The following is a 20,783-nucleotide window of genomic DNA, read 5'->3' on the forward strand; positions in this document are numbered from 1 at the left end:
CTCACAGGTATTCTCCTCAAGGATAGATACAAAAATTAATCATACCATGGCTTATAAAAGAGTTTTAAAACTTGGGCATGAATAGCTGATAAATTAGGAAAAAAAATACAAATCTCAGAAAAATGACAGGAAATGGGGACCCATATTATATAGAAAAAAGACTGCTAAAAACAAAATGCGTGTGTGTTTGTTTTTTTTTAAAGATTTATTTGTCAGAGAGTATGCAGAAGCAGGGGGAGTGGCCGACAGAGCAGGCAGAGGAAGAAGCAGGCTCCCCACCGGGCAGGAGAACCTGATATGGGACTCGATTCCAGGACCCTGAGATCATAACCTGATCCAAAGGCAGACGCTTAACCTACTGAGCCACCTAGGCATCCCACTAAATGTTATTTCTAAAGGGAACATCTCATTTGTGCAGAAAAGAGTTAACATGGTGGACTTGAGACTACTATCCTTAGAATGGTCTGCTTACAATAAGGCTGGCTCTTGGCTAGATTTTAAGAGAAATTCACAGTTCTGAACTGTGAAGAGTGGCTCACTGTGCCTAAACTGTACAGTGTGGTTTATGTGAAACACCTGCTTTCCATCTAGGAGTCTAGAATTTTGGTGCATGGTAGACAGAGGAAAAGCCAGGAAAAACCTTGCTGAATCTCTAATGAACTTACCCTGTAGACAGTATTTTATACGTGTTATACTTAACATTTCTGGAGGAGTTAAATGTATCCGGTATGACTCTTATGGGAAAAGACTCTTGGAAACTTGTGTTTGATTTCTTCTATACCATCTGCCTTTTCTTTTTGCTGCTTTTGCTTTGTTTCCTTTTGCTTTACTATTGAGTATGACAATCTGCTGAGTTCTCTGAGTCTTCCTAGTGAATCATCAAAAGCTGGGGGTTGAAGGGACCCCCTTCCCTTGATACAACAGTAGATCAGATAGTTAGTATTCTTTTTCTGCTCTTCCAAGATGTGGAGAGATTGAACTTTAAGCAGGAGAAAGAGAAGCTGAAGTTTGTGTTTCTCTTTTAATTGGTTTAATGTGAGGTTGTGTAGCAAGGTTAGTGAGTAAAGAGGAAGTTTTAGACATCTAAAAGTTTAAAGTTTAGAACATTAAATTTTAGATTAATCTATCCATTTTAAATTTATCTCTGAAATTGCCCAGTGGAACTTTTCCTGGTTTATTTTAAGAGCTATGAATATATATATATATATATATATATATATTTAGAGCTATGAATATTTTAAGAACTAAGAATTTCAGATGATGAGCACAGTATTGTATGGAACAGTAGAATTACTGTATTGTACACCTGAAACTAATATAACACTGTATGTTAACTAACTGGAATTAAAAACTTGAAAAAAAAACTAAGAATATCTTAAGTACAAAATAAAGAAGGGGATGAGAAGTACAGAAACATTATGAATGTTCTCCATACCTTTAAGGTGAGGTTGTCATGAATTAGTTGACAGCTGTGTGTATGTGTGTGTGTGTGTTTAAAGATTTATTTATTTATTTGTCAGAGAGATAGAGTACAGCCAGGCAGAGTGGCAGGTAGAGGCAGAGGGAGAAGCAGGCTCTCTGTGGAGCAAGGAGCCCGATGTGGGACTCGATACCAGGACCCTGAGATGATGACCTGAACCAAAGGCAGCTGCTTAAACGACTGAGCTACCCAGGCATCCCCCCCCCTTTTTTTTAAAGAAGTTCGTGTGTTTTAATAACTGACTCAACACATAAACCTCTCTTTTCTTACCATGAATTCGTCCAGGTAATGTTCTTACCATGAATTCGTCCAGGACAATTCGGATTAATTTATGGGCATATTACTTTATTAGAATTTTTAGAATCAGTGTTTATAAAGATGGTGGCTTTTTTTTTTTTTTTTAAATTTGACAGAAAGAGAGAGAGTGAGAGAGAGATCACAAGTAGGCAGAGAGGCAGGCAGAAGTGTGTGGCGGGGGGAGCAGTCCCCCTGCTGAGCAGAGAGCCTGATGCGGGACTCAGTCCCAGGAACCTGAGACCATGACCTGAGCCGAAGGCAGAGTCTTAACCTACTGAGCCACCCATGCGCTCCAAAGATAGTAGCATTTTTTAAAAAAAGATTTTATTTATTTATTTGACAGAAAGAGAGAGAGAGAGAACTAGTAGGCAAGAGAGGCAGGCAGAGAGAGGGGGAAAGCAGGCTCCCCGCTGAGCAGAGAGCTTGATGTGGGGCTCAATCCCAGGACCCTGAGATAATGACCTGAGCTGAAGGCAGAGGCTTAACCCACTGAGCCACTCAGGTGCCCCTGCCCCCCCCCCCCCCTTTTTTTTTTAAGATTTTATTTATTTATTTGACAGAGATTACAAGTAGGCAGAGAGACAGGCAGAGGCAGAGAGAGGGGGGAAGCTGGTTCCCTGCTCAGCAGAGAGCCTCATGCAGGGCTTGATTCCAGGCGCCTGAGATCATGACCTGAGGTGAAGGCAGAGGCTTAACCTACTGAGCCACCCAGGCACCCTGATAGTGGCATTTTAAAACCGAATTGTAGGGGTGCCTGGGTGGCTCAGTGGTTTAAGCCTCTGCCTTTGGCTCAGGTCAGGATCCCAGGCTCCTGGGCATCAGGCTCTTTGCTCAGCAGGGAGCCTGCTTCACTTCCTCTCTCTCTGCCTGCCTCTCTGCCTACTTGTGATCTCTATCAAATAAATAAATAAAATCTTTAAAAAACAGAAAAAAAAAACCCACCCAGAATTGTATAATTCTGGTACTGCTTCTGTGTTTTGTTTTTTTTTTTTTAAGATTTTTATTTATTTATCAGAGAGGGGGTGCGGAGAGAGAGCACAGGCAGACAGAATAGCAGGCAGAGGCAGAGGGAGAAGCAGGCTCCCTGCCGAGCAAGGAGCCTGACGACGACGGGGGGGACTCGATCCCAGGACGCTGGGATCATGACCTGAGCTGAAGGCAGCTTCTTAACCAACTGAGCCACCCAGGCGTCCCTGCATCTGTGTTTTTTTAAAATAACTTTAATGGGTGCTTCACTGGCTCAGTTGGTATAGCATGCAACTCTTGATCTTAGGGTTGTGAGTTCAAGCCCCACATTGGTGGGTGTGGAGCTTACTTAAAAATACTTTTAAAAAATAAAATAACTTATTTTGAAAGTTTCAAGATTATAGAAGAGTTGCAAGAAAAACATTAAGAACCCTCATTTACTCTTTGCCCAGATTCCCCAGTTGTAAATACTTTGTCTCATTTGTTTTTATCATATTTCCTCTCTCTCCTTTTCCTCTTTCTCTTCTCACTCCTTAACGAGGAGTGTAGATAAAATCACCTCTAGAATATTTAAAAAAAAGTTCCTACTGAACCAAACAGGTATATTCTGAAGAAAAAACAACCTCCCTTGTGATTTGGATATGCACATCAGGTGAAGAAATACAGATGATCCCTGACTTATGATGACTTGACTTACGATTTTCAACTTCACCATGGTGTGAAAATGATACCATTCAGTAGAGACCATACTGCAAAATTTAATTTGATACGCGGTATGATACTTTTTAATGCTGGGCAGTGGCAGTGAGCTAAGTCACAGAGTTCTGTCAGTGATGTAATCAGGAGGGTAAACAGTTGATGGTACCCTTACAGCCATTCTGTACCCATATAGCCTGTTCGTCACTTTGAGTACATTCATTATTCCATAAATTGCATGAGCTGCTCAACACTTCATTATAAAATAGACTTTGTGTTGGATGATTTTTCCTAACTGTAGGCTAACATAAGTATTCTGAGGATGTTTAAGGTAGCCTAGGCTAAGCTGTGATGTTTGGTAGGTTAAGTGTATTAAGTGCATTTTCATCTTACAGTATTTCCACTTACGATGGTTTTGTTGAGCTGTAACCCCATCGTAAGTTGAGGAAGGTCTGTAGTTCATTACAATATGGTGATGAGAGTTTCTTTTCTTTTTGTTGGGCCACAGGAGCTCTCAGAGTCATGTAGGCTAAATTGCACAACTGTGAAGCTTGTCTGATGATTTAGTGTTCATCTTTTTCAGTATGTTATTACCCTCTGGGTTCCATTATTGCTGTTGAGAATTTAGCTGTCAGTATAATTATCCTTCTTAGAGACAGTGTCATTTCTATGCTGTGGTTTTACACATCTTTTTGTCCTTAATATTCTGCATTTTCATTGCTAAGTAACTAGGTTTAGATTTCTTACTGTTTATCCTACTAGTGGTTATTTGTACTTCCTAAAACTTCAATTCTGGAGAAGTCTCGGCAATTATATCTTCAAATATTGCCTCCTTCCCATTTTCTCTACTCTTTTCTTGAATATTGTTTAGAGCTGTGTTGGATTTTTTGCTTTGTCCTCATGTTGCTTAACTGCTGTCCCGTGTTTTCATTTGTTGTATCACTGTGCTGCATTTTGTGTATTTCTTCAGAGTGGCCTTTAGCTGGTCTGATCTGCTGTTTAATCTATCCATTTAACTTCTCATTTTAGTTAATATATTTTGCATTTCTGCAAGTTCTATTTGATTTTCCTTAAAATATCTGGCTTTTTAAAAAAATTGTGAAATACACATAAAATTTACCATTTTAACCATTTAAAAATATACATTTGAGGGCATTATTATATTCACATGGTATAACCATCACCACCAACCATCCCCAAAACTCTTTCCATCTTACAAAACTGAAACTCTATACCTTTTAAACAAAATAACTCTCTGTTGCCTCTTCCTCTGGCCCTTGGCAACAACTATGAATTTGACTACACTAAGTACCATAAAGTGGAATTATACAATATTAGTCCCTTTGTGATTGGCTTATTTCATTTAACATGATGTCCTCAATGTTCATCCATGTTGTAGCATGTTCAGAATTTCCTTTTTATGGCTGAATGATATTTCATTGTATGCGTGTACCACATCTTATTTATTCATCTGTCAGTGGACCATTTGGGTTACTTCCGCGTTTTGACTATTGTGAATAATGCTGCTGTGAACATAATGTATACAAATGTCTCTTTGAGCCCTGCTTTTATTTCTTTGGGTTACATATCCAGAGTGGAATTGTTGGATTGCATAGTAATTGTATTTTAATCTTTTGAGGAGCTGCCATACTGTTTTCTTGTTTTTTTCTTAAAGATTTTATTTATTTATTTTCCAGAGAGAGAGAGCACAAGAGCCAGAGAAAGCATAAGAGTACAAGCAAGGTAGAGGGAGAAGCAGGCTGTCCACTGAGCAGAGAGCCCGATGTGGGACTTGATCCCAGGACCCTGAGATCATGACCTGAACTGAAGGCAGGGGCTTAACTGACTGAGCCACCCATGTGCCCCAATAAAGTGTTTTTTAACAACAGAATAAAACTCTAAGGAATAATCTTAAATGACAGAAGCACATTTTATTTCTGACAGGTTTTTTTTTTTTTAAGATTATTTATTTATTTATTTGACAGGGAGAGAGATCACAAGTAGGCATAGAGGCAGGCAGAGAGAGAGAGAGGAGGAAGCAGGCTCCCCGCTGAGCAGAGAGCCTGATGCGGGACTCGATCCCAGGACCCTGAGATCATGACCTGAGCCAAAGGCAGCGGCCTAACCCACTGAGCCACCCAGGCGCCCCTATTTCTGACAGGTTTAATGGGGCCAGTACTAATAGTGTTTACATGATGGCTGGCATTGTTAAAAGGTGGTTTACAGAGGTGTTACTAAATTGTCCCAACAGCCCTGTAAGATAATAGACTCTCTAAATAACCCTGTAATAAAACAAGCAGACATTGCTTAAATAAATCTGTAAAAGTTGAGGTACATAATGTTATGAGAAGCAGTAATAGAATTGTATCTAGTCATGGAGGTTAGTGTTGATTTAGTTGAGGTTTGAAGGGTGGGTGGCCATTAATTAGGTCCATGGGTCGGAGTGGGGAAGAGTGTCTTAAATAGGGGGAACAGAATGCGTAAAGATGGTGTGGATGGAAGAAGGAGGATAGCATTGTTTTCAGTGCATTCAAGTATGATTGAAAGATTTTGTTACTTTTTTTGTGTACTACTCTTCAGTAGATTTTGCTTGCTTGCAAAAACATGAAATAATCATTGTGTTGTTTTTATTTGTGTATAGGTTTTTGATGCCTTAAAAATTATTTTTTAGCCGTTCTTCAAATTCCCACATGTTTTCAGAAATTACATAGTATGTAAAAGAATCATTTTCAACCCCCTTTCATAGTTTCTCAAATTCATTTCTGGTAACCTCTGGCTCTTTGGGAAACACTCTACTTGATATTCATAATTTCATTGACCTTCAGATCAGTGAGATGGTATGAGTAATTTCCAAAATAATTTCCTTTCTTTTAAATTATTAGGAAATTATTATAGAAGATTGGAAAAATACATGCTTTGGGGATTAGTACTGTTAGTGAATTTGTTACTATCAGAGACTTGAAGTTCAACTTAATAAGCAAAAGAAACCTGTTCCTTACCAGTCCACTAGGGGATACTCCAGGACTTAGAAAGAAAATCCAGTTGCCACTTCACAAAGTTTTAAAAAATTACCTCGGGCGCCTGGGTGGCTCAGTGGGTTAAAGCCTCTGCTTTCGGCTCCGGTCATGATCCCAGGGTTCTGGGATCGAGCCCCACAGGGGGCTCTCTGCTCAGCAGGGAGCCTGCTTCCTCCTCTCTCTCTGTCTGCCTCTCTGCCTACTTGTGATCTCTGTCAAATAAATAAATAAAATCTTAAAAAAAAGAAAAAAGAAAAAAAAAGAAAATTATCTCCTGTTTGGGGTGCCTGGGTGGCTCAGTCATTAAGCATCTGCCTTCAGCTCAGGTCATGATCCTGGGGTTCTAGGGTCGAGCCCCACATCAGGCTCCCTGCTCAGCAGGAAGTCTGCTTCTCCCTCTCCCACTGACCCTGCTTGTGTTCCCTGTGTCTCTTTCTGTCAAATAAAGAAATTAAAAAACAAGTCTTTAAAAATTACCTATTCTTTATAAAAATTACTACTTTCCTATTTGCTTATATGGAAAAAAAAAAGACTTTTTGGTTTGGTTTGGGCTATTAATTTAACAATAATAGTTACCTGTGGAAGAATTTGCAGGATTTTCCTAACTTTTTAAAGGTATAATTAACAAATAGGAATTGTATACATTTGATTAGAACATCAAGTTGTGGGCGTCTGGGTGGCTCAGTAGGTTAAGTGTCTACCTTCAGCTCAGGCAGTGATCCCTGGATCTTGGATGGATGCTCAGCAGGGAGTCTGCTTGTCTCTCTCACTATTCCCCTCCCCCTGCTCCTGTGCCCACACATTCGCTAGCTCTCAAAAATATCAAGTTGCATGTTTATATTTTGTTGTATGTTGATGATACAACATGATGTTCTGATATACATACATTTTGTGAAGTGAACACAAGCTAATCATTTTCTTTTTTTATTTTTTGGTATGGTGAGAACTCTTAAGACCTACTCTCAGCAAATTTCGGGTATGTGACCCATTTTATTAAGCATAGTCACCATACTAGACCACAGTTTTCCAGAATTTATTCATTTCGCATAACTGAAACTTAGTACCCTCTGACCAGAATGTTCTCATTCCCTTCCTTTCCCCAGAACAACCATCATTGTACTCTTTGTTTCTGAATTTGACTATTTTAGAGTCCACATATAAATGGGATAATGGAATTTGCTGCATTTTTAAAGTGTGGAAACTCAGTGTGATTCCTTGGCCAGTTTTTCTGATGGTAGTCCCTTAAACTTAATTCTTTGAGCACTTTAGAAAAAACTGGTTATTTTTATTTTTTAGTACAGGAAAGGTTTCTCATTTATTTTCAAATTGTGCTTTTCCTTGGGAAGGCAAAAAAGGTGATATTTGGTTTGAGTTTGTTAAATTTTCTCCATTGTATGATATATGATCTTTGAATCTCTTAACTTAGAAATGAAATATGACCTTAGCTACATGTAACACAGGACCGTTGGTGCTGCTATTAAAGGCATTCAACAGAATTTAGTATTATCTTGATTTCTCTCTGGTAATTTAAGTAGACACAGTGCAATTATTTAATACTCTCAAAAAATGTAAAAAATTGAGTTCTGTTTTTTTTTTTTTTTTAAAGATTTTATTTATTTATTTGACAGACAGAGATCACAAGTAGGCAGAGAGGCAGGCAGAGAGAGAGAGAGAGAGAGGGAAGCAGGCTTCCTGCGAAGCAGAGAGCCCGATGCGGGGCTCGATCCCAGGACCCTGAGATCATGACCCGAGCCGAAGGCAGCAGCCCAAACTACTGAGCCACCCAGGCGCCCCGCGTTCTGTTTTTAAAATAGCAAAGTTTACTGGCGATTCACAGACCTGTACTCTTGGGGCTAATAATTCATTATATGTTAATAAAAAATAAAAAACAATAGCAAAGTTTCAAGAAATTTAGTCTCAAAAAATTTAGTCTCTTGAATTAGGAAAAGGTTATCAGACTTATGTTTCAGAAAGTACTTCAGTTAACCAAAATTTTACTGTCTTTTCTAGATTCATTTAAAAATTTTTGTCTATTATAGGATTGTACACATTTTCTGCATAGGATGTACATGACTTTTCTGTGCACACAAATATCTTTAGGTTAAGTGACTTTTCTGATTTAACTCTTCAGTTTACCTGATTTCTACTATTTATAAACCCAACAAATGGGTGAAATCATGTGCCATCATGACAGCATGATTTAGAAAATGGAAAGGCAGGCTGGGATAAGAACAAGTATATTTAGGGACACCTGGGTGGCTCAGTCAGTCAAGCATTTATTTGTCTTTGGCTTGTGTCCTGATCCCAGGATCCTGAGATCAAGTCCCCCATCAGGCTTCTTGCTCAGCAGGGAGCCGGCTTCTCCCTATACCTGCCACATCCCTGCTTGTGCTCTCTCCCTTTCTCTCTGACAAATAAATAAAATCTTAAAAAAAAAAAAAAAGAAAAAGTTTATTTATTCTTGCGCAGAAAATAAAGCAGTGAAGGAATTATTCAGTAAGTTTGTTTTGATTAGAGTTGGGTGATAGCCTTTACAGGGTATTAAAGAAGTAACAGTATTGGGTGGAAACATTTTATTTGACATTCTGATTCCATATATTTTTTTTTTTTTATCTCTTTTTCTCTAGCAAAATGGGGAAGGAGCTAGAGAATGTGATAATATGGCTTTTTGGTTGTGCTTCTGGATAGATTGACTGGCATGACCTTGATGCTAGCTGTACATACCTGTGGTATAATGAGAGCCAGAATAGTCCTATGAGCCATTTTTCTTAATTAGTTCTGTAACTAGAGCCATTTTTCTTAATTAGTTCTGTAACTACTAAGTCTGATTAGTAAGCTCCCTCTTGTATACAGTGACTTGAACTATCACTGGTTCATGTTTTGTTATATTTTGGCTATAGAGGAAAGGCAGAATGTCCAGAGTATTACAGTTGCTCTTTTGTTTCTGTATGTTTTTGTTTGCAGTGAAATGTATGTGTGTGTGTTTAAAGGAAACTAAAGACCATTTATGGTGCTTTTGTTTAGGTCCAAACTTAATTTATTTATTTAAATTACGGTTGAACTTAGTTTTATAGGACAGATTCCAGTTGATTGTTCAACTTTTTTCTCTAACTTCAGTTTAGGGAGTAATTAATGATTCCATCTTTCATGTAACACTATGTAGACTGTTTCTTAATAATTTCAAGGGGAGAATTTTTTTTTTTAGTAATAATTGTAGAGATTATTTAAATAATGGGAAAATAGGTGTATATAGTTTAAGTGATTAAATACAGAAAGATTATGCTTGTCATACTACCATGTAATACCTAATGTCTTAATATACAAGAGTTGGATAAGTATCCAGTACTATATGAATTTGAAAACTAAGAAGTATAATAATCTGTTAGCGGATGCTTGGCAGAAATCAGTGTTTATTCTTTCCAAGTTAGTTTTATAATTCTGATCCTTTGTGATAAAATACAAGTAGAAAGTACTTGGAAGGTTGTTAGAGTTAATATTGGTCCTTGAAGGAGTTTATCCCTATCTTGCCGGGTTTCCTCTTTTGTAAGGAACCTTTTTGTGTCCTTCCTATCCTGTGAGAGGAACACTGTTTTCAAGAGACCTGGGAGGGACTTTCTGGTTAACTATGTATTAGCTGCGATGATAAGGGGAGTGACAGTAGCTGCTTTCATTTCTCCTTTTCCAACATTCTTCCCACCCAATCCCATTACCAGACCTAAGACTTTACCTTCCTGATACACTAGAGCCTGTCCTTGGAATAGTCTTTGTTATTGCTCTCTTTTTTTTTTTTTTTAAAGATTTTTCCTTTATTTACTTGACAGAGAGAGCGGTCACAAGTAGGCAGAGAGGCAGGCAGAGAGGCAGGCAGAGAGAGAGGAGGAAGCAGGCTCCCCGCTGAGCAGAGAGCCCGATGTGGGGCTTGATCCCAGGACCCAGGGATGATGACCTGAGCTGAAGGCAGAGGCTTTAACCCACTGAGCCACCCAGGCATCCTGTTATTGCTCTCTTTTTTTTTTTTTAAAGATTTTATTTATTTGACAGACAGAGACCACAAGTAGGCAGAGAGGCACGCAGAGAGAGAGAGAGGAGGAAGCAGGCTCCCTGCAGAACAGAGAGCCCGATGCGGGGCTCGATCCCAGGACCCCTGGGATCATGACCTGAGCCGAAAGCAGAGGCTTTAACCCACTGAGCCACCCAGGCGCCCCCTGTTATTGCTCTCTTTAATGACCAAGTTTCTGATAATACCATTGGCTTACAACCCTATAATTAGTAAAGGTATTATCATACTGTTTATCTTGTTTACTAGTGAACTAGTGAATGTAGCTAACAAATTCCTAGTGACCAAGTGATTGCTAGTAAATATAAGACTAAAGGGAGCATTAAAGAAGGAGCATAAAACTTCTTGTGCTCTGAGAAATTCCTGAAGAATCATATTAAAACATCCCAGAACAACATAAAGAATGCTGTATTTTTGCAAGTAGTATTCCATATCTTTTTTTTTTTTGTTTCCTTAAAGGTTTTATTTATTTGGCAGAGAGAGACACAGCAAGAGAGGGAACACAAGGGGGGGAGTGGGAGAGGGAGAAACTGGCCGCCTGCCAAGCAGGGGGAGGCTTGGACCTGGGACCCTGGGATCATAACCTTAGCAGAAGGTAGATGCTTAATGACTGAGCCTCACAGGCGCCCCAGTATTCCATATCTTGAAAATGCAGGATTGAACTGGAGTGTTTACATAAGTCAAGCAATAATATTACTATTAAATTTGAAATTTTATAAATATTAAGACGAATCACACATTGGTCCAGTTCAAGATTTAAGTTAACACATTAATATAGTTAATGAAGTTAGCACATTAATATAGTGTTAACACATTAAGACAGTTCAAGATTATAAGAGGTATACAGTTATTTTTAATTTTTTTTTTTAAGATATTATTTGTCAGAGCATGCCAGGGGAGAGGCAGAGGCAGAGAGAGAAGCAGACTTCCCGCTGAGCAGGGAGCCCGATGTAGGGCTTCATCCAGGACCCTGGGATCATGACCTGAGCCGAAGGCAGATGCTTACCCTACTGGGCCACCCAGGTGCCCCAGAGGTATATACATTTAATTGCCCTGCATCTCTCTGCCCTCAGCTACCTGTTTCTCTTCCTTAGAGGCAAGCGACATCCTAGTTTAAATAACACTTTAAATATTATTTAAAGGACTTTTTTAGTATGCTTGAATAATAATGACAGCATGACTTCCTGAGTGAGGCATTTCAGATTTTCCTGTATTTAACTGTTATTGAGCACCTACCACACACTTTCTTGACACTGGGAGTATGTTAGTGAGCAAATGAGACTCCTTCCTTTGTGGTAAGTGGTAGTGGTTGGAGACAGGCACTAAATAACTATGGTGATGAGATCGAGGAGAAAAATACTGCTGAGTAAAAGAGCGGACCCAAGGGGTGCTACTGTTGATGATAGGATGGTGAGAGAAAGCCTCTGGCTGAGAGGGTGATTTTTCAGCAGAGAACTGAATGATCTGAAGGAATGAGACTTAGGGCTTTCAGGAGTTAAGTATTCCAGGGAGAGGACCATCAAGGACATCTCTGGAGAACATTTTCAAGGCAGAGGTATCCTTCTGGAGTGGTAGAGGAGGACTGGCTAGAGAGGACTGACTTGGTGGGAGAAATGCTGAGAGATAATCTGTAGAAGGAGAAAGAAGGTAAAAGTTGCATGTGGGATGAGGGAGACTGCTGAGGGCCAGTTTACAGAAGGCTTGCTTACCATCGTAAGGAATTAGGACTTTATTCTGAGTAGGATGGGAATCTTGGGCCATGGGGGTTATATTTAAAAGTTTCAGTCTGACTGCTTTGGGGAGAATAAATTCTTGGGGACAGGGATGAAAGCAGAGAGACACATGACTCTAAAATAGCCATCGAATATGTAGCACTGTACTAGGTAAAGTGGGTTTTTTTTTTTTTTTTTTTTTTTTTAAAGATTTTATTTATTTATTTGACAGACAGAGATCACAAGTAGGCAGAGAGGCAGGCAGAGAGAGAGAGGAGGAAGCAGGCTCCCTGCTGAGCAGAGAGCCCGATGCGGGACTCGATCCCAGGACCTTGAGATCATGACCCGAGCTGAAGGCAGCGGCTTAACCCACTGAGCCACCCAGGCGCCCCTAGGTAAAGTGGGTTTTATCAAATTTAGTTAGGTGTCATTTCTCTCTGGGATGTGACTTTCTACCATTGAAGACAGGGCATGAAATAAAAGTGAATTCATAATAAGTGTTTATATTTTCAAATAGTAACTTTAGGAATTATAGTCAAAACTCTGTAGTGATTTAAATTTGATTAGATCCCCTATGTATCACTTGGATCTTGAAGAAAGGTGGTAAGATTCCTAAAAGAATCTTCAATACCTTTTATAGTTATAGCATGAAATAATTTTTATTCCTTAGGCCTTCCAAAAAAGGCTGAGCAGTAGAGTTTTGAGAAATTAAATATTGGGTGCTATTTTTTCCTCTCTATTTTTACTAGGTAACATTTCAAATTTGAAACTGCTTTGGTTTCTCCAGCATGTATCAATGTGCTGAGAAGTATTTAAAAGTTAAAATTCTTAGCAAGCAGGTTGCTAGTGATGAAAACAAATGGAATATAAAAATGTCAACATGTAAAATTTAAACTTCTGAATGATTGAATAATATGTCTGAATTTGCTAGCAAACCTGCAATGTCTGATAATGTGGAAAGGAGTTGCATCATAGGGAATAAATCTGAAATTTGAGGATCTCAGAACTCTTAATATCTAACTGGGTCAACAGAGCCCCCCCCTTTGGGGGGGCATAGACTTAGGGACACTTTGAATAAAAAAATGGGGCTGCCTGGTGGCTCACTTGACCCTTGATCTTGGCTCACGTTATGGCTCAGGGCATGATCTCAGGGTCCTGACATTGAGCCCCACCTCCTCACTAGGTGTGGCACCTGCTTGGGATTCTCTCTCTCCTTCTCCCTGACCCTCTCCCATTCCCTTGTATGTGTTCAGGTGTATTGTGTCTTTAAAAGAAAAATGAAATCATGGATAAGGGAGGCATTAAAAACCAGGCATGGTAAAGGTATAGGAAGTAGATAAGCAAAATGGTCACTGCGAAGCATACTGAAATGTAGATAGTGTTGGAAGGAGAAGAGGAATAGAAAATCAAAGTTAAAGGGAGAGCCTAGCATATTCAGAGTTTAGGAAAACTTTTAAATAAGGAATTGCTGGATCCAGTCAAGTTCAGAGAGAGTTAAAATGACTTAACGTGTACACTCCAAAAGAACTCTGAGAATGAATACCAAAGCTATCTTGTACAACTTAGGCATACTACATAATTGTAGTTACAGTCTAAAAGGGCATCGATTATTTATTCTTTTTTTTTTTTTTTTTTAAAGATTTTATTTATTTATTTGACAGAGAGAAATCACAAGTAGGCAGAGAGGCAGGCAGAGAGAGAGAGAGGAGGAAGCAGGCTCCCTGCTGAGCAGAGAGCCCGATGCGGGACTCGATCCCAGGACCCTGAGATCATGACCTGAGCCAAAGGCAGCGGCTTAACCACTGAGCCACCCAGGCGCCCCGATTATTTATTCTTGATTTCTGCTAATTTGATCACTTCTCTAGAGTTCCTAAAATACGAAAAAAAAAATATATCCCTCAGTTTGGTTCATGGAATCAAAAGATTTTTGAGCTGAAAATAACCTTCCCCTGCCCCTTATTTTTACAGGTTGGAGAAGTAGAAACACAATGGTAAATTTTCATATCCGGTTACGATGGAGGAAGGATTAGAACTCAGGTCTTGACTTCCAGTTCAGTGCTCTTCCACAGATTTTGCCTTATGTTTGTTTTTGAGTTACAGTTTTTTGACTATTTTAGTTGTATATTAACAAAGACAGGAATTTTGTTGTTGTTAAATTGCTAAGAACTAACAGTCTTGTTATCAAAACAAGTAAGTCTTGTTAGTGAAAGTGAACCTGTATTTTGTAGGAATACATTATCTAAACTTTCAGTCTTAATTGCCAGCTTTATGACTGTTTATTGCTTCCTTAAATATTTTTATTTGAATTAGTATTTTTCATAGTTAAAGTTATTTAGAAGAGTTAAGTGTGCAAAAGTATAAGTGGCAACTTATCTGTTAAAATCTTCTAGAACCTTACCAATTTTATTTTTATTTTTTAAAGATTTTTACCCACAGCACGAGTGCATGTGGGTAAGAGGAATGGCAGAGGGAAAAGCAGACTCCCCCGCTGATTAAGGAGCGCCATAATTGGCTTATTAGTCCCAGGATCCTGGGATCAGGACCTGAGCAAAAGGCAGAAACTTAACCAACTGAGCCAGCCAGGTGCCCCCGAACCTTACTAATTTTAGTATGAAGAAACAGTTTGGCTTTATAGGATATCTGATTTATGGAAAATTTTAGGGCATTTGTTGCTATTTTTTGAGGTACAAATAACTGAAAGTAGATTATTATGGTCTTGCTGGTAAGAATCTTTGGGACACTTGATTTTAACATACAGCTAAGGATGTTTTTAGTACCATTTTAATTTAATAGTTTAAATTAAATAGAGAAAGTGTCTTTACAAATAACTTTTGAAAATTTTAAGTAACTTTATCCTTAAACATTTTTTTTTTTAAATTTAAGATTTTATTTATTTATTTGACAGAGAGAGATCACAAGTAGGCAGAGAGGCAGGCAGAGAGAGGAATGGAAGCAGGCTCCCCGCTGAGCAGAGAGCCTGATGCGGGGCTGGATCCTAGGACCCTGGGATCATGACCTGAGTGGAAGGTAGAGGCTTTAACCCACTGAGCCACCCAGGTGACTCCCCCCGCCCAAACTCTTTTTGACATGATTATTTAGCAAGCCAAATTTTTACAGATTTGTAGAGACAAATTTTAACTCCCAATAAAGTATTAGGTTTCCAAAGCTTTGAGGTAATGAGGCCCTTAAGAATAACATTTTGATGGAGTAATTTTTTTGTAAAAGCATACTTTAGAGGACTGTAAATATATATCCTGTGTATCTTTTTGTTTTGAAAGTTTTATTTCAATTCTGAATATAGTGTAGTTGTTAAATACATTTTGGATGTGTATTAAAACACTGAGTATTAAATGTATATTAAATCACTAAGTCAGTTTTCCCTTTTGTAAAATGGGAGTAATAACAGTGCTTATTATGTCACAGCATTGTAAAGGTTTAATGAGATAATGTGTGTTAAGAATGTAGACCTTTTCTTCTAGAAAACACCAATGTATGGATGATGCTGGTGCTGCAGAAGGGCCCAGAGACCCAGAGACCCAGAGTGGGTGTGGGGGCTACAGTGGGAGGCTGGCGGACATAGCGGCATCCAGGATGAGTCTTGGCTATGGGTGTGATGGTGCTGAGGCCTAGCCGAAGTCAAGGAGTGGTTCCGGGTCACCAGGCTGGGCCACCTGTTCAAGGACATGAAGATCAAGTCTCTGGAGATCTCTTCTCCCAGCCCGTCAGGGAGTCTGAGATCACTGACTCTTTCCTTGGGGCATCCCTCAAGGATGAGGTTTTGAAGATTATGCCTGTGCAGAAGCAATTGCCTGCTGCCCTGTGGACCAGATTCTAGGCATTTGTTGCCATCGAAGAGTACAGTGGACATGTTGGTCTGGGTGTTAAGTGCTTCAGGGAGGTAGCCACTGCCATCCATGGGGCCATGATCCTGGCTAAACTCTCCGTTGTCCCTGTGCTGTGAAACTACAAGGGGAACAAGATCAGCCAGCCCCACACTGTCCCTCACAAGGTGACCGGCCACTGTGGCTCTCCTTGTGCACCTCATCCCTGCCTCCAAAGGCGCTGGCATTGTCTCAGCCGCCCAAGGAACTCCTGATGATGGCTAATACTGACAGCTCCTGCACCTTGGCCAGGGGCTGCACTGTCACTTTGGGCGATTTTGCCAAGGCCACTTTGGATGCCATTTCCAAGACCTACAGATATCTCACATCCTCCCCACCCTCCGTCCCAACCTCTGAAAGAGACTGTGTTCACCAAATCTCCCTATCGGGGGATTCACCAACCAGCTTGTAAGGACCCACACTAGAGGGTGTAGAGGACCCAGGCTCCTGCTGTGGCCACCACTATAGTTTTATAGAAGAAAAAGAGAATTAAAGCCTGGAAGGGGGAAAGAATGTAGCCTTTCTGAGTTCATATCCTAATCCTGCCACTTATTTAGTATGATATTGTAAAAGTTAAGTAGCCCTTCTTAGCTTCCTTTGTTCAGTCCTTTTTAGTCTTCCCTGAAGGAAGCCCATGTTTGCAATGGAGTCATTTTTTTTTCTTTCAGCCAGTTTCCTGCTCAGAGATGTGGGGATCCAGAGGCCTGTTTTCATTTTGCTTTGTGTTTCTTTTTAGTTCTACCTGGCATTGTTTCTGCTCATACTGTTTTTGTGATAGGAGTTACAGCATTTTCATAGGTATTTTGTATGCTCATGGAAGTGATGTGGTAGAGAGGGAAAAAAGGGAAGGAAAAAAGCTGATGATACAGAAGAGGAGGAGAATTGGTGGTGGTCGGGATTGGAGCTTGTACAGGAGGGAAGGGGTTAGATAGAGAAAAGATAGTAGTTCATTTATCATAACAAGAAGGAAGGCAGAACATATGGGTGCAGAGAGATGTTGATACGCGGTGGGTGGGTGCGATGATAATTCCTGTAAATCCTCTTCTGACTGCTTTAATTTTCTAAGCAAGTCATCAGCTGAGAGTGGGAAAGGGCATGGAAGAAGATATTAGAAGTTTGAGAAGAGGAGAGAGCATGTAAGTGTTTAGAGAAGTGGGAGAGTGCATGGGCTAGGGAAATAGATTATGATTACCAGGCAGAACTCAGGGCTCACTTGAGGTTAAAGGTCATGAGTTAAAAGAGGCCATTCAGCTTGGTTGTGTGCTTTTTTGCTCGAGTACTCTCCTTGAGTAGTAGGAGAACAGAGAATTGAATTTAAGCAGGATTGTGGTTTTGCAAAGTGAGTATGTCCAAGTGAGAGAGGTGTGAATGATCATGATGCATCATGGAGTTTAAACTGGGTAAGGAGAGAAGAGGGGACTCAGCGGGGAGGGAGAGTAAAAAGATGGTTGGGTCAATAGGTTTGAGGTTCTGCTGGGATCAGATGGTGGCAGGAGGTCCTGTACGAGAAGGAATGAGCTAATAGGATAGAAGATGTGTTCAATAGTGGTTGCATGAAATTGAAATTGCTGAGAAGGGTGCATTGCAGTGTGTGGATAAGGTAGGGTTACATTTAGTTCTTTGATCTTCAAGCAACTCTGTAATGTAACTAGTGTAAGCATCATTATTCGTGTTTGATGAAAAACTGAAACTTAGGTTGGACAGTTGCCCCAAGATAACGAAGTTAGGACTCCTAACTCTGTTACTCTGATTCTCAATATGCACTCCTTTACCGTACTGTATCAATTTTCTGAAAGCTAGTGGCTTTTTACCTTCCCTTTGAAACTGAAGGGCAACCTCAAATCAAGAGTTAATAAATGTACATGAACAAAATTTATTTTGTTCAGAAGTCTTCAGAGACTAACTTTAGGGTAAGGGTGATGTTAAAGGGTTTATTGCTTCTGATATTATCTAACTGACCTTACTGAACACACACACACACACACACACACACACACTCGCGCGTGCATATTAGAGGCTTAAGTATGACAGTTTTGTTTAAACCTCCTTTTGTAAGGAGACTTAAGGTGCGTAGAGGACAGGACAAGTAGGAGTGTAGTATTCTTTCAGCAGCGTGCCTGGACAGACAGCTGTGCTGTCAAATGTGTCTGCCCAAATCCATGTGCATTCTTTATGGAAGCAATTTGCACCATTGCAAGATCTCTTGGAACGGATAGTTAGTTGGCTCTTAGATAACATCTGTTTGGGATATGATTGTCTTCTGTCCCCCAGCAAGATAGTAATTATTCTTTTTCTTTGTGTTCTTACACATTTAGTTTTGTGTTTGGGATAGATTTTGAACAGTTCTTTAAATGTGAAGGAGGAATGAAGGAATTGTAATTAAATATAATATGAACTTACCATTTTTAATGTTTGCCAGAGTATGAAAATAGGTTGCCTAAATTTTAGGCTTTTTTTCTTTTTCTTTTTTTTTTAAATATATTTTAAAATATTTTATTTATTTATTTGACAGACAGATCACAAGCAGGTAGAGAGCAGGCAGAGGGAGAGGAAGGGAAGCAGGCTTCTTGCTGAGCAGAGAGGCCATGCAGGGGAGGGGGGTCGATCCCAGGACCCTGAGATCATGACCTGAGCCGAAGGAGAGGCTTTTTTTTATTTTTTAAAGATTTTATTTATTTATTTGACAGACAGAGATCACAAGGAGGCAGAGAGAGAGGAAGAGAAGCAGGCTTCCCACTGAGCAGAGAGCCCGATGTGGGGCTTGATCCCAGGACCCCGGGACCATGACCTGAGCCGAAGGCAGAGGCTTTAACCCACTGAGCCACCCAGTCACCCCTTTTTTTCTTTTTTTAAAAGTTGATTTAATTGTGGTAAAAGACACACGACATCAAACTCCTCATCTCCTCAGATAATGTTCTTTTTTTTTTTTTTTTTTTAAAGATTTATTTATTTGACAGAGAGAAATCACAAGTAGACAGAGAGGCAGCCAGAGAGAGAGAGAGAGGGAAGCAGGCTCCCTGCTGAGCAGAGAGCCCGATGCGGGACTCGATCCCAGGATCCTGAGATCATGACCTGAGCCGAAGGCAGCGGCTTAATCCACTGAGCCACCCAGGCGCCCCTCCTCAGATAATGTTCTAATATGCTTTAGATTATATATATTTTGTTCCTGTAATAACAGGATTTATATATTTAGATTATATATATTTATATTTATATATTTAGATTATATATATTTTCTTCCTGTTTAAAATAGGAATAGTTTCCTATGGATGATCCTTAAATTCACTTTGGTCAGAAGAACTCCCCTTATCTGTTACCACTTTCTGTCTCCTACCTGCTACTGGTACTGAAACCTTTTACCTCCCTAGAATGGAGTCTGATGATAGAACAGGAGGCTAGGGAAATGGTAAACCTTATTAGTAGCTGATGCTCCCTCCTACAATATCTGTGAAATGGGGGTTGTATCTGCTTGTTTCTTCCCTCTCCCTGGAGACTTTGCGCCAGCTCCTTGGAGAGAATGTATAAGAAAGCCCGAGTCAGAGTCTGAGTGGTACGGCTTTGATCTTGTTACTTCCTTAAGAGCTTTCATTTCTGGGGCGCCTGGGTGGCTCAGTGGTTAGGCATCTGCCTTCAGCTCGGGTTGTTATCTAAGGGTCCTGGAATTGAGCCCCACATTGGGCTCCTTGCTCAGCGGGGAGCCTGCTTCTTCCTCTCCCACTCCTCCTGCTTGTATTCCATCTCTCGTGGTCTCTCTCTCTGTGTCAAATAAATAAAGATCTTTTAAAAAAAAAAAAAGCTTTCATTTCTTATCATCTTAAGGATGATGTCTAAACTCCTTAGCAGAGCGCCATCCAAGGCTCTCATGATCTGGTGCCTGCCTTGTCTCGTACATGCTCTCTAGGTCCCAGCGGCACTAAAATCCTTTTAGTTCCATCAGTATGGTGTATGCCTGGCACATACATGGTCCAGAAATCCTTCTGGAGAGAATGAATCTCTCTCTGTCTCTGTCTATTCTGTGTCTGTATCTTGAAGCTGTAGTTTTTGACATAACTTTTATTCCATGGCTAAGACTCAGGCCAAGAATCCTTTATCAAGAGCCCTTCTCTGCTTTTGTAAGCACTCTTGTTCTATGATATCAAAACATTCAGGTCACATCTCTGTATATGATAGCTGATTGACTTCTTTGTTTCTCTCATAAGTGTATGACATGCTTGAAGGCCAGGTACCATGTGTTATTTTCCTTAGTACCCCATAGCTCTTACCCTGTTCTTCATAGGCATCTTCTATTATTAAAATAAGTCTTTAAGTTAGCTGTTGTTTTTGTTTCCTCATGTTTACATTATGTAATGTTATGTGTTCAGTATTCCTGCCCTTTTTCTTTCTTTCTTTTTTTGTTTTGGCCTTCCTAAGTGAAAATTACATGGACACTTAACTTGTGAAATAATCAGTATTTTAATGAGTATATATTGTACATCATACATCATGGTTTTGCTTATTGGGGGATTGGGATGTTGGGTACAAAAATTAGAATTTCACACTTAATTTCCTATAGAGGAATTATTTGAGCATTTTTTTTTTAAAAGATTTTATTTATTTTATTTGACAGACAGAGATTACAAGTAGGCAGAGAGGCAGGCAGAGAGAGAGAGAGAGAGGAGGAAGCAGGCTCCCTGCTGA

General features: G+C 39.7%; 1 protein-coding gene and 1 pseudogene across 6 annotated transcripts in view; both read left to right on the forward strand.

The window, feature by feature from the left end:
* Positions 1-20,783, forward strand: part of ABL2 (ABL proto-oncogene 2, non-receptor tyrosine kinase) — a 117,343-nt gene that overhangs the window by 24,757 nt on the left and 71,803 nt on the right. The gene's annotated exons all lie outside the window — the stretch shown is intronic.
* LOC132026300 (small ribosomal subunit protein uS5-like) lies at positions 15,718-16,574 on the forward strand (annotated as a pseudogene).

This window comes from Mustela nigripes, chromosome 10 (genome assembly GCF_022355385.1).
Source record: "Mustela nigripes isolate SB6536 chromosome 10, MUSNIG.SB6536, whole genome shotgun sequence".
In the NCBI taxonomy this organism is placed as follows: Eukaryota; Metazoa; Chordata; class Mammalia; order Carnivora; family Mustelidae; genus Mustela; species Mustela nigripes.